We start from the raw sequence: 10,890 nt of genomic DNA, 5'->3' as shown, positions 1-10,890 counted from the left end.
GATGGATGGATGGATGGATGGAATGATGGAGGATGGATTGATGGATGGATGGATGGATGGAATGATGGAGGATGGATGGATGAATGGATGGATGGATGGATGGAATAATGGAGGGATGATATAGGGAGACAGAAAGGGAGGAAATGATAGATGACTGATGGAGGGATGGATGTGACCCAGGAAAGATGGCACTATGGAACTCTAAACGGAGAGGAAGCAAAGGTATCTCCACCACCTTTGTCATACTACTGCCATTATTGCATAATCTTTTGGGAGAATGACCACTCTATTAGTAGGTACTTCATAGAGTACCTCCTCCTGCTCTCTCAAGAATGAAGGCCACGTAGCACTTTGGGTATCCAACCTTATTTTTTTGTTATTTTATAAATACATTTTTTTACATCATTCTTCATTTTGTGCATTTTTCCATCGCAGTTGTAATCCCCGTGGACTTCCCACCACTACTTCACCCATGTGCCATCACCATAGTCCCATGTGCCCCCCCACCCCAGTTTTGATCTTGTCCCCTTTCTCCCCTGTAGAATGTCTCTGATTTATAGTTGATAGTTGATGTCCTTTTTTACTTTATTACAGTCACTATATATATAATATTATTTTTCCTGATCCCTTAATACTCCTGCTATGTGTGAAACCATCCAGTATTTTTGTTTATCTCTCTGGCTTATTTCACTAACATGATCTTTTTCAGTTCCATCCATGTTGCTGCAAATGGCTACATATCAAGAAACAATAAAGAACTAAAAAAAAAAATAAGTTAATGCCCCACCTTAAAGAACTAGAAAAAGAAAAACAAAAGTCAGTAGACAAAAGGAAATAATAAAAATCAGAGCAGAAATAAATGAAATAGAAGTCAAAAAAATTTCAGAAGATCAACAAAATCAAAAGCTGGTTCTTTGAAAAAATAGACAAAACTCACAAAGAAACAGGCTCACAAAGAAAAAATGGAAGAAAACACAAATCAATAGGATCACAAATGAAAGGAGAAACCACGACACTGTCGAAATCAAAAGAATAGCAAGAGATTACTATGAACAGTTATATGCAAACAAGTTCAATAATATAGAAGAGATGGACAAATTCTTACAACTTTATAATCACCCAAGGCTTGACAGAGAAGAAATAGAACATCTAAACAGGCCAATTACAAGCAGTGAAATTGATACAGTAATTAAATCTCTCCCCCAAAAGAAGATAGTCTACTAAGATACTTTATTCACAAAGCCTGAAAATTCAGGCTTTACAAATGAATTTTAGCAAACGGTCAGAAATGAACTATACAAACTCTTTTCAAAAATCAAGAAAGAAGGAATACTACCAACCATGTTTTATGAAGCCAACATTAGACTAATACTAAAACCATACAAAGACAACACACAGAAAGAAAACTACAGACCAATCTCTTTTATGAACACTGATGCAAAAATCCTAAATAAAATCCCAGCTAATCGAATCTAACAATGCATCAAAAAGATAATCCATGATGACCAAACAGGATTTATCTTAGGGGCACAGGATGGTTCAACATTCGAAAATCAATTAATATAACCCATCACATCAACAAAAATAAAAATAAAAAGCATATGATCATATCAATAGATGTAGAGAAAGCATCGGATGGCCAATCTTGTACTACAGATGAAGAAACAAAAAGCTTGAGGTAGTGAAGTAATGTGTCTATTGATCACAGTTAGTCAGAGGTAGAGCCAGGGTTGAAATCCCAGCTTTGTCCCATTGGAGAATTTTAGCTTGTCATTTACAAACTGGTTTCCCTGTTTAGTCCCTACTCTACTGTCTTGGGAGTTGGGAGTCAACGATGAGGCATACATAGCTGAACCTGAAGCTACAACTGAAACATCTATAATGTGCCCTTGGAGCATAGTTTTGCAGACCAGCTGGATATCCCCAAGAAAGCATGGGGGATCCCCAATGTTAATCCATGCCAATCCATATGATTTTGCTGGGGAAGGTAGGTCCCTTCCAGTTATTACAGATAATTTTGCAAATTTTCACTTTTTCTCTACTTTTAGTAACTTACAGATGCTGTTTTTCTTGGGTGTTGTTTTGACTGTGAGAAACACTAAAGCTTCATAAGACCCTGTGTTCACAGTTTTCTCATTTAAAACCATCATTCCACAAATCCCAATTTCTTCTAAAAGAGGAACAGCTCTCACCAGTTAAGTCTGAAATTTTCTGTGCAAGGCAGTGACAAAATGGTGGCGAACTGGGCTGAAGAACAAACAAAAGGAAAAGTACAAATTTACCAGATAAAAAAGATTTATTTATTTCCAAAAATGTCTTTCAGGTGTTTTTTAAAGACCAATTTGCAGCAGCTGCTTTTTTTCTTTTTTCATGCAATACATAGTATCTGTAAATTCTTTACAGCAGACACCTGCAATGTTTTCTCTTTGTTTTCACTATAACAGAGAATGGCAGAAGGTAAACCGAAAGGCAAGGAAGGAAAGCAGGAAGAGAGGGGAGGGAGGTGAGAATCTAGAGAACAGGAGCTAGTGCCAGCAGCTAAGTGATGGGTAATAAAACCCCAGCGCTTCCCATATCTTGCTCCTTATCAATCTCCAAGAGATTGCTTTAGAAATTGACCACCTGCCAGCTATTCAGAGGCTTAAATGTGCTAGTCTCGGTTCACTTCATGTGTAGGCAATTTACAAATTCCCTACCCCAGTTGACTTGTTCTCCTTCACTGAATTGCAGGGAGTGGGGTGTGGAAATGGTATGTTTCTGGGGAGTCCTAGAAACTTGGTTTCTGCCTCTGGTTTGCATTGGCCTTCTTAAGTCTTCCTGATACACAAATCCCTTCTACCCCAGTTGAAATGACAAGACACAGGGCACCCAGAACTCGGCCACTTCCTGCCTTGCTCATTTTACTCTAAACAATGCCCTTTGGCACATTGTTTTTTTACTGTTAGAACTTCACAGTGCAGCCTTGTAAACTTAACTCAAGCATCCTAAGAGTGTGAGAATGCCCCATTTCCTTCACTTTCATTTAACTTGAGATTGGGTATATCACTGTCTACTAAGATACTTTATTCGTAAAGCCTGAAAATTTAGGTGAAATATACAAAATGTCATCACAGACATCTTCCATTCATAAAAAATATTTCTTGTTGGAAACAAATTATGCATAGGTTTGAACAAAACAGCAAGTGCAGGTTAGGGGAGACCTAGAAGCCACTGTTTTCTCATATTTGAAATGCTGTAGTACAGCTCCAAAAAATATCTTACCCATGTGCCCAAGGAAACTTGTGAATTTGTTTACTGACACATTGATTACAGTACCACCCCCCCCACCAAAAATAGGCAGATTAAGTGTCCCTAAAGTGGAGGATGGATAAATAATAATGTTGTAGTTATACAGTTGAATATTATACAGAAGTTATAAATTAATGAATAATAAAATACTAAGGAATAATTATAAATAAATTAAAAAGATGTACAATGCTCTGGATGCACTTTAAAAGGAGGTGAACTGGCCCTCCCTGGTGGCGCAGCGGGTTAAAGCACAACACTAAGAAGCTAAAGCCACTTCTGCATGAGTTCGATTCCCGCCTGCCCCGGAGGTGACCACATGGCGTGGCAGACCTCTCCTGACCCACCCGCTGCTCCCCTCAGCAGTGTACTTCGTCGATCTGCCTGTTCTGCTCCCCACTCTGTTTCTGGTGAATCCTCTCACCCTCCCCATCTCTGGCCTGTATCCCAGTTCTGTACCAATAAATAAATAAATCTTTAAAAAAAAAAAGGAGGTGAACAAAAATGAAAAACAGTTTATAATTGCATCAAAAAAAACCCTTTATAATAAATTTAACCAAGGAATTGAAAGAATTGAGCAGAGAAAACCAACATACACTGTTAAAAGAAACAGAAGACACAAAAAGATATTCCGTGCTGATGGATTAGAAGAATTAACATGACTGAAATGGTTATCTTATCTAAAGCAATGCACAGATTCAATGAAATTACTGTTAAAAGCCCAAAGGCATTCTTCAATGAACTAGACAAAAAGAATCATGAAATTTGGAACTACAAAAGACCCCAAATAGCAAAAACACTCCAGAGAAAAAAGAACAAAAATGGAATCATCAAACTTCCTGACTTCAAATTATACTTCAAAGTTACAACAATTAATACATCTTGTTTTGGGAATAAAAATAAACATGGAAAAATGGAACAGAATTGAGAAATAACCCACACATACCTGGACAACTATTTTACAATTCAGAAGCCATGGACATTAAGTGGTGTAAGGAATGTTTCTTCAATAAAGCTGGACAGCTTCATTCAGAAGAATGAAACTAGACTACCATATAGTACCACACAGAAAAATCAATTCAAAATATATTAAAGACTTGAATTTAACAACTGAAAACATAAAATACATGAAAGGAAGCAGAGGTGACTTACTCCAAGATAATGGCTGTAGAGGATATGGTTAAGAACTCAACTTCAATAGTAAGGGAAACAAAAGCAAAAATAAACAAATGAGACTACATCATGGTTTCTGTATGGTGAAAAAACTTGCATCCAACCAAAAAAAGGAAAAGATATTTGTACATATCACACATCTAACAGCTGATTAATAACCAAAATATATGAAAACTTAAACTGAACAATGAAAAAATACACATTAGGTTTAAATAATGGTTAGACGATCTAAATAGGTACTTCTCCAAAGACCATATACAGAAGCCAATGTGAGAAGATGTTCATTATCTGTTATTAGGGAAACACAAGTCAAAACAGTAATAAGATATCACCTCATGCTTATGAGAATGAATATTGTCCAAAGGATCAGAAACAAGTGTGGGAGAGGATGTGAAGGACACTCTTGTTTGCTTCCCTGTTGATGGGACTATAAATTGCAGCAGCTATCAGAAGAAGCAATATGGATATTCCTCATAAAATTGAAAATAGAAATTCCATATGATCCTGTTATTGCACTTCTGTTATCTACCCGAAGAAGACAAAAAACACAAATTCATTCCATGCTTCTTGAGGCATTGTTTATTGAAGTCAAGAAGTAGACACAATCTAAGTGCCCATCAGCAAGTAATTAGATAAACATGGCAGTGTGTACACATACACACACACAAATTCTACTCAGATTTTTGAAAATAGATGAAATCCTGTCATTTGCAGCAACAAGGATGCCTATGGGTGCTGTGATTAAATTGATGAAAGCCAAACACTGACTGATTTCACTCATGTAGTATGTAAAAAACCAAACAAATGGATGAACTAAATAAAAGAAAAATAAACTTTACAATATAAGGCCATTTAGTGGTCACTAGAAGGAAAAGAAGAAGAAAGGAACAAATTGGATAAAAGGCATCAATTGTGTGTGCTGAAGGATAGAATTGGACTTTTAGAGGTTAACGTACTATGGTACATACACATGTTGAGTTCAGATGCTGCACCTAGAACTTATGTAATATGATCATGCAATGCTACTTCAAAAAAAGGCCAAAAAATGAAGTGATGCAGAGGATAAATAAAGGGACTTTATATATATATATATATATATATATATATATATGGTTAAAAAGAAAAACAGGAAAAAAATAATGTATAGTATTTGTGGATATATAAAACTGTATACTAAAAATATTTTTAATGCAGATTAATGGTCAACACCAAATTCATGTTTGTGATACCTCTTGGATAAGAAGGCAAATGAGGTCAGGAAGTAAACCCAGTCATTTCAGTAGCATTTGTAAAATTTTCTTAAGCTCTATGTTTCTTCTCTTGGTCTCTACATTTTGCATATATGATAAATTTTATAAATTATAACAAGCGTGTCATTTGCCTTTTCATCTTATTGACTGTCAAGCTTTGTATGGCTATTGACTTGCCTGTCAGTCAATATGAGTTATGAGTCTGCTCTCATTATAACTGCAACTGTATAGCTCATGTGTGGGGCCATTATTTGAAGTTTTAATGACAACTAAATATCATTTTGAAACTAATGTCAAGCTATACATGTGTTCAATTTTAGAAAATTCAATCTATAAAAATAATAAGTTTTAATATAGGATAGTAGAGCCTCCATAAATGTTTAATTAAATTGAGGCAAATTCCCTGTACAATTCCTATCAGTTATAAGTTTCATAGTGTACTTTAAATTATTTGATTTTCCAAAATTAGATATCTGCAGAACTTTCCACAAGAGTGCTTGTTATGCAAAATGAGGTCACTTGTAAAATTTAGCTACCGTCTATAATTTCAGTGTTTTAAAAAATATATTAAGACTTTTTTTTACTGAAGATTCATTTCTATTTTTGTTTAACACTTCACTAGAGCAGCTTCATGAGTTGTAACTTTGACACTAAAATTTCCATGGTAACAATATATATATATATATTTTTTGGTCATAAACACAGGCATGATTAAGAAGGCTTTAGTGATAGCAGTTTTCTCATTAGTTAGAATAATGGCTTAAGAGGCATAAGAATGTTATCATAATAAGGACATTTTGAACTGTAACTCTGGAGACAACACAAAATTTATTGCAAATAAATTGTCTTAATCCTGTTTGATATTTAAGATAACGTTCATACATTTTGCATTTCATAATTAATTTAGATATTTTCTAATTTACTAGCCTAGAGTCTTAAAACTCATTCTGTCCAAATCACAGTGAACCCCTTTAAAGGGGCCCTTGCTGGTGGCATAGTGGGTAAAAGTGCAGCGCTATGAAGCAATCAGCAGCCCCTGTAGCACACGTTTGATTTCAGACCTGGGAGCTGACCCACATGGCGCAGCAGACCTCTCTGGATCCTTCCACTGTGCTCCTCTCAGCAGTGTATTTCAATCTGCTTGTGCTGCTCTCCACTCTGTCTCTGGTAAATCATCTCAGCCCTCACACCTCTGGCCTATACTGCAGTTCTTGTATGCACAAATAAATAAATCTTTATATAAAAAAAATTGTGTATAAAGTGAAAACTGAGTAGTTTCGCAACTTTTCTGATTAAATTCTCCCCTACAAGATTCACAAGGATTTCTTTCTTTTTTTTTTAAAGATTTATTTATTTATGCATACAGAACTGGGGTATAGGCCAGAGGTGCAGGGGCGGTGAGAGACTTCACCAGAGACAGAGTGGGGAGCAGAACAGGCAGATCGACGAAGTACACTGCTGAGGGGAGCAGTGGGCGGGTCAGGAGAGGTCTGCCACGTCATGTGGGTCAGTTTTGGGACTTGCGGGGGATTGAACTCATGCTGAAGTGGCTTCAGTTTCTTAGTGCTGTGCTTTAACCCACTGTGCCACCAGGGAGGGCCATTTTATGAATTTTTTTTTTCAAGTTTTCATTTGCCTCACAATTTTCACTTATGGTTCTATGGTTCTTAGATTTAAAACTGATGCTTAAATCTTGGCCATTTGGTTAGTTATATCCTGACTTGCTCAAAAAGAGATTGAAGATAGCTTACAAAAATATATTTAGTAAAAAATAAGATTAATTAAAACCATGTAAGAAAAATGAGGCAAAGAAAAACATAGGTAAGAAATTAAGATGGCAATTGGAGTTGAGTTAATTTCTTTTTAAAAAGGTGCTTTTAGAACTTTTACACCCTCAAGGTGTCAGGCACAGATTAGTCTGCGTGCTTTCTGCAGCATGTGTTCACAAGAAAATACGACATATTACAAGATCAACAGCATTGTGAGGGAAAATCAGAGCACGTATCTGACAGAAGCACTGGCATTTCTGGGACTAATCCAGAAAAACAGTTTTTCCTCCACGTCCTCATAAGAATATATCTTAAATGAACTGTGTCTGCCACAGCTGCTGGCAGTAAACTGCAGCACATTTCATCGATCATTTTGAGGATAGTAGACTATTCTTTCAGAGGTTGTATAGTTATTGAAATTTTGTAGGACAATATTAATTTCTGATGATTGAAACAATTTGGGACACACAAGGCAACAGAGAAATGCCCAGACAAGAGATTTTTTTTTTGAAAAATTTTAATTGCTCTTAAAATGTTTCTGAGCAAAATTAACCCAATGAGCTATTTCTTAGAGCACTTTCATTGGTTGAAGGTATTTTAAAAATGTATTTGGGATGGTATAGAAAAACATACACAAATGGCTACTTTTCAAAACTTCAAAGGCTGCTGCTTTGAATTGCTTCAGGTATGTTGGTTTATCAATCTTGACAGTACATTTGGAATGCGCACAATACCCACCCAGCCCTGCAGTGATCCGGGCAAGCCAGCTATATAGTTCTGCTTGAGGTGCAAGAATTCAAATTCTAAAGGACAGGAAACATCTTTGGGAGCTGAGTTTGCATAGAAATATGATGTGGACATATCTGGGATTTCAGGTGGAGGGAATATAATTTTCTTGATGTAAAAATGAATATTCCTCACTGATTGAAGATTATAGGTTTTACAGGATAATGGATTCACAGATTTAAAAGAACCATAAAATTACTCAGTTTAGTTCTCACCTACCAGCTTAAATTCCCTCTACTATCTCCATCAAAGAACAAGCAGTATCCACATAAACCGCATCATGGCACAGCAGCTGAGAGGTGGTGGTTGGTGTCAGGCCACATGGGTTAGAATCCTGGCTTCCCATGGGCATCTGCATGAACTTGGGTAAGTTTTCAATGTCTCTGCACTTCAACATTTGCACCTGTACCATAGGCATAGAGGAAGCACCTAGAATGGCATCTAGCAGATAATGGATGCTCAGTATGGTTATCTGTTACTATTCTATCTGTTACTATTTTGCCTCTTATCATACACTTGTTTCAGGAAAGCTCAGTTCTGTCTGGAGAGACCAGAGTACCCTTTACTGAACTACCATCTGCTAACAACAATTTTTAACTTTGCACTGAAAAACAGTGTAACCAATTATAAAACCAGAATTTAAGTAACTGCTTAAGGCCCCTGGGAAAAACATGCAGAAACTGGAGGGGACATGATACCTGAAATGATGGAAATAAACTAGGTGGGATTAAATAGCGCTGTTCCTGAGGAAACTCCTCTTGTGAGCAAACAAGTGACAGAGTGTAGTGAGTAGGAGGCTGGTTGGCCTTATCAAGACTCGGAAATCAGAGTACAGTGTTGTCGCATAGCTGAAAATTTAGGAGGGATAGTCCCTAAAATAGAAAACAATAGGTGGGCCATAAAGTCTGTATATAAATTCCTCTCAGTTTTAGTGGCTATACAACTGAATCTGGATGTGCACATAAGAAAGTTGGCGTGGCTATGTTAATATCAAGGGAAATTTCAAAACATGGATACTGCTTAAGGTAAAATTGGACATTTCCTAATAATTAACTTATCGATTTACTAACAGGATCAAAGCATCAATTCAATCCACACAGCAAAACTAAACGTGTATGACACTGATGATCTGTTGTGTTTATTTCCTAGATACCTGGCACAGTGAGTTTCCTCAATTAGGAAGATGTTTGGAGGGCTCTACTGGAGCAAGTGTAAGACACAGGTCTGGGCTGACTCATGCTTCCGAGAAATAGGTAACATGACTTTACTTGAGACAAAGAGAAGAAATTAATGGCCTTATCAGTTTGCTCCGAGGATGTTTCTTGGGATTTGAAACTTTCAGGGCAAAATCCAGAACAACCCCCAAATGAAGACAGCCTCAGGTAAACTGGGATGATTACTCAGCCCACAAGAAGGAGAATTCATTTACTTTGCTTTGGAAATGGAGGGAAGAAAGAGCTAAAAAGAGAAGAGCAGAATAGAAGGCCATGAGATGGGAGGAGGGTAATGGACTTGTTAGGGCAGTTTCCCAGAGAAATCAGATGGCTCTCAGAAAGGTGGAGAAATTTCCTGGTCACACCAGCAGGCTGAGCCCTGAATCACAGTAATGGTAAGATTTTATACAGGTTGTATGAGGAAACTTGTCATCCCATTCATCAAGCATAAACATTCTTTATTGTTTGGGAAGGGGGTCAACATAGCCACAGCTACTACCTTGGACAAGTAGGAAATTTCTGCTTCAGCAAACAGCAGAATCCAAGCAACAGACACTACCACATATCCCTCACTCCCCCAACCCCACCCCAAGCAGCAGACCTAGGAAGTAGCAGAATCTAAGCAGACTTAGGAAACGTCCTGCTTCAGACTAAGTGACCCTTTTCAATGATCCCTCAAACTTGAAATGAAATTAATAATTCACAAAATGATAGGTGTTAAGTTTGTATATATTTAGGGAACCTGTAATAGAATGATAGGATGGATGGGAAGTAAACAGTAGATGTCATAGACATGGTATTCACAGGCCAAGAATCATGAGAACCTATGTACTATGGACTGAATGTTTGCTTTCCCCTCAAATTCATATAGTAAAATGCTATCCCCCAATGTGATGGGTCTTTGGGATGCAATTAGTTTTAGATGAGGTCATCAGGGCAGAGACATCATGAAGAAATTAATCTCCTTATAAGGAGACCAGTTAGCTCTCTCTGTCATGGTAGCTCTCTCTCTCCTCTTTCTCTCTGCTTTCTCTTTCTCCCTCCAGCTCCCCTTCCTTTTCTCCCCTTTCCCCTCCTCTTTCCTTTCCCCTCTTCTTTTTTTCTCCTGCCCTTGAGGATACAGTAAGAAGGCAACAAGAAAGTTACCACAAAACACTAAATTGACAAACGCCTTCATTTTGAACTTCCCAGCTTCCAGAACGGCGAGAACTCAATATTTATCATTTAAGCCACCCAGTCTATGGCAGTCTGTTACAGCAGACAAAATAAATGTCTTCAGAAATTTGTACAAATCATGCAAATAGCTTCAGACTGACAAACTATGAAATGGGCTGTATGAGTCAAATTTGGATTGATGAAGGGCAAAAAGGACTGAGATTACCTCTGGGTCTTAAGAAGTTTTTATTTTGAGAT

This window comes from Condylura cristata, unplaced genomic scaffold (genome assembly GCF_000260355.1).
Source record: "Condylura cristata isolate star-nosed mole 26May11 unplaced genomic scaffold, ConCri1.0 scaffold00004, whole genome shotgun sequence".
NCBI lineage: Eukaryota > Metazoa > Chordata > Mammalia > Eulipotyphla > Talpidae > Condylura > Condylura cristata.
This window is presented reverse-complemented; position numbering follows the sequence as displayed.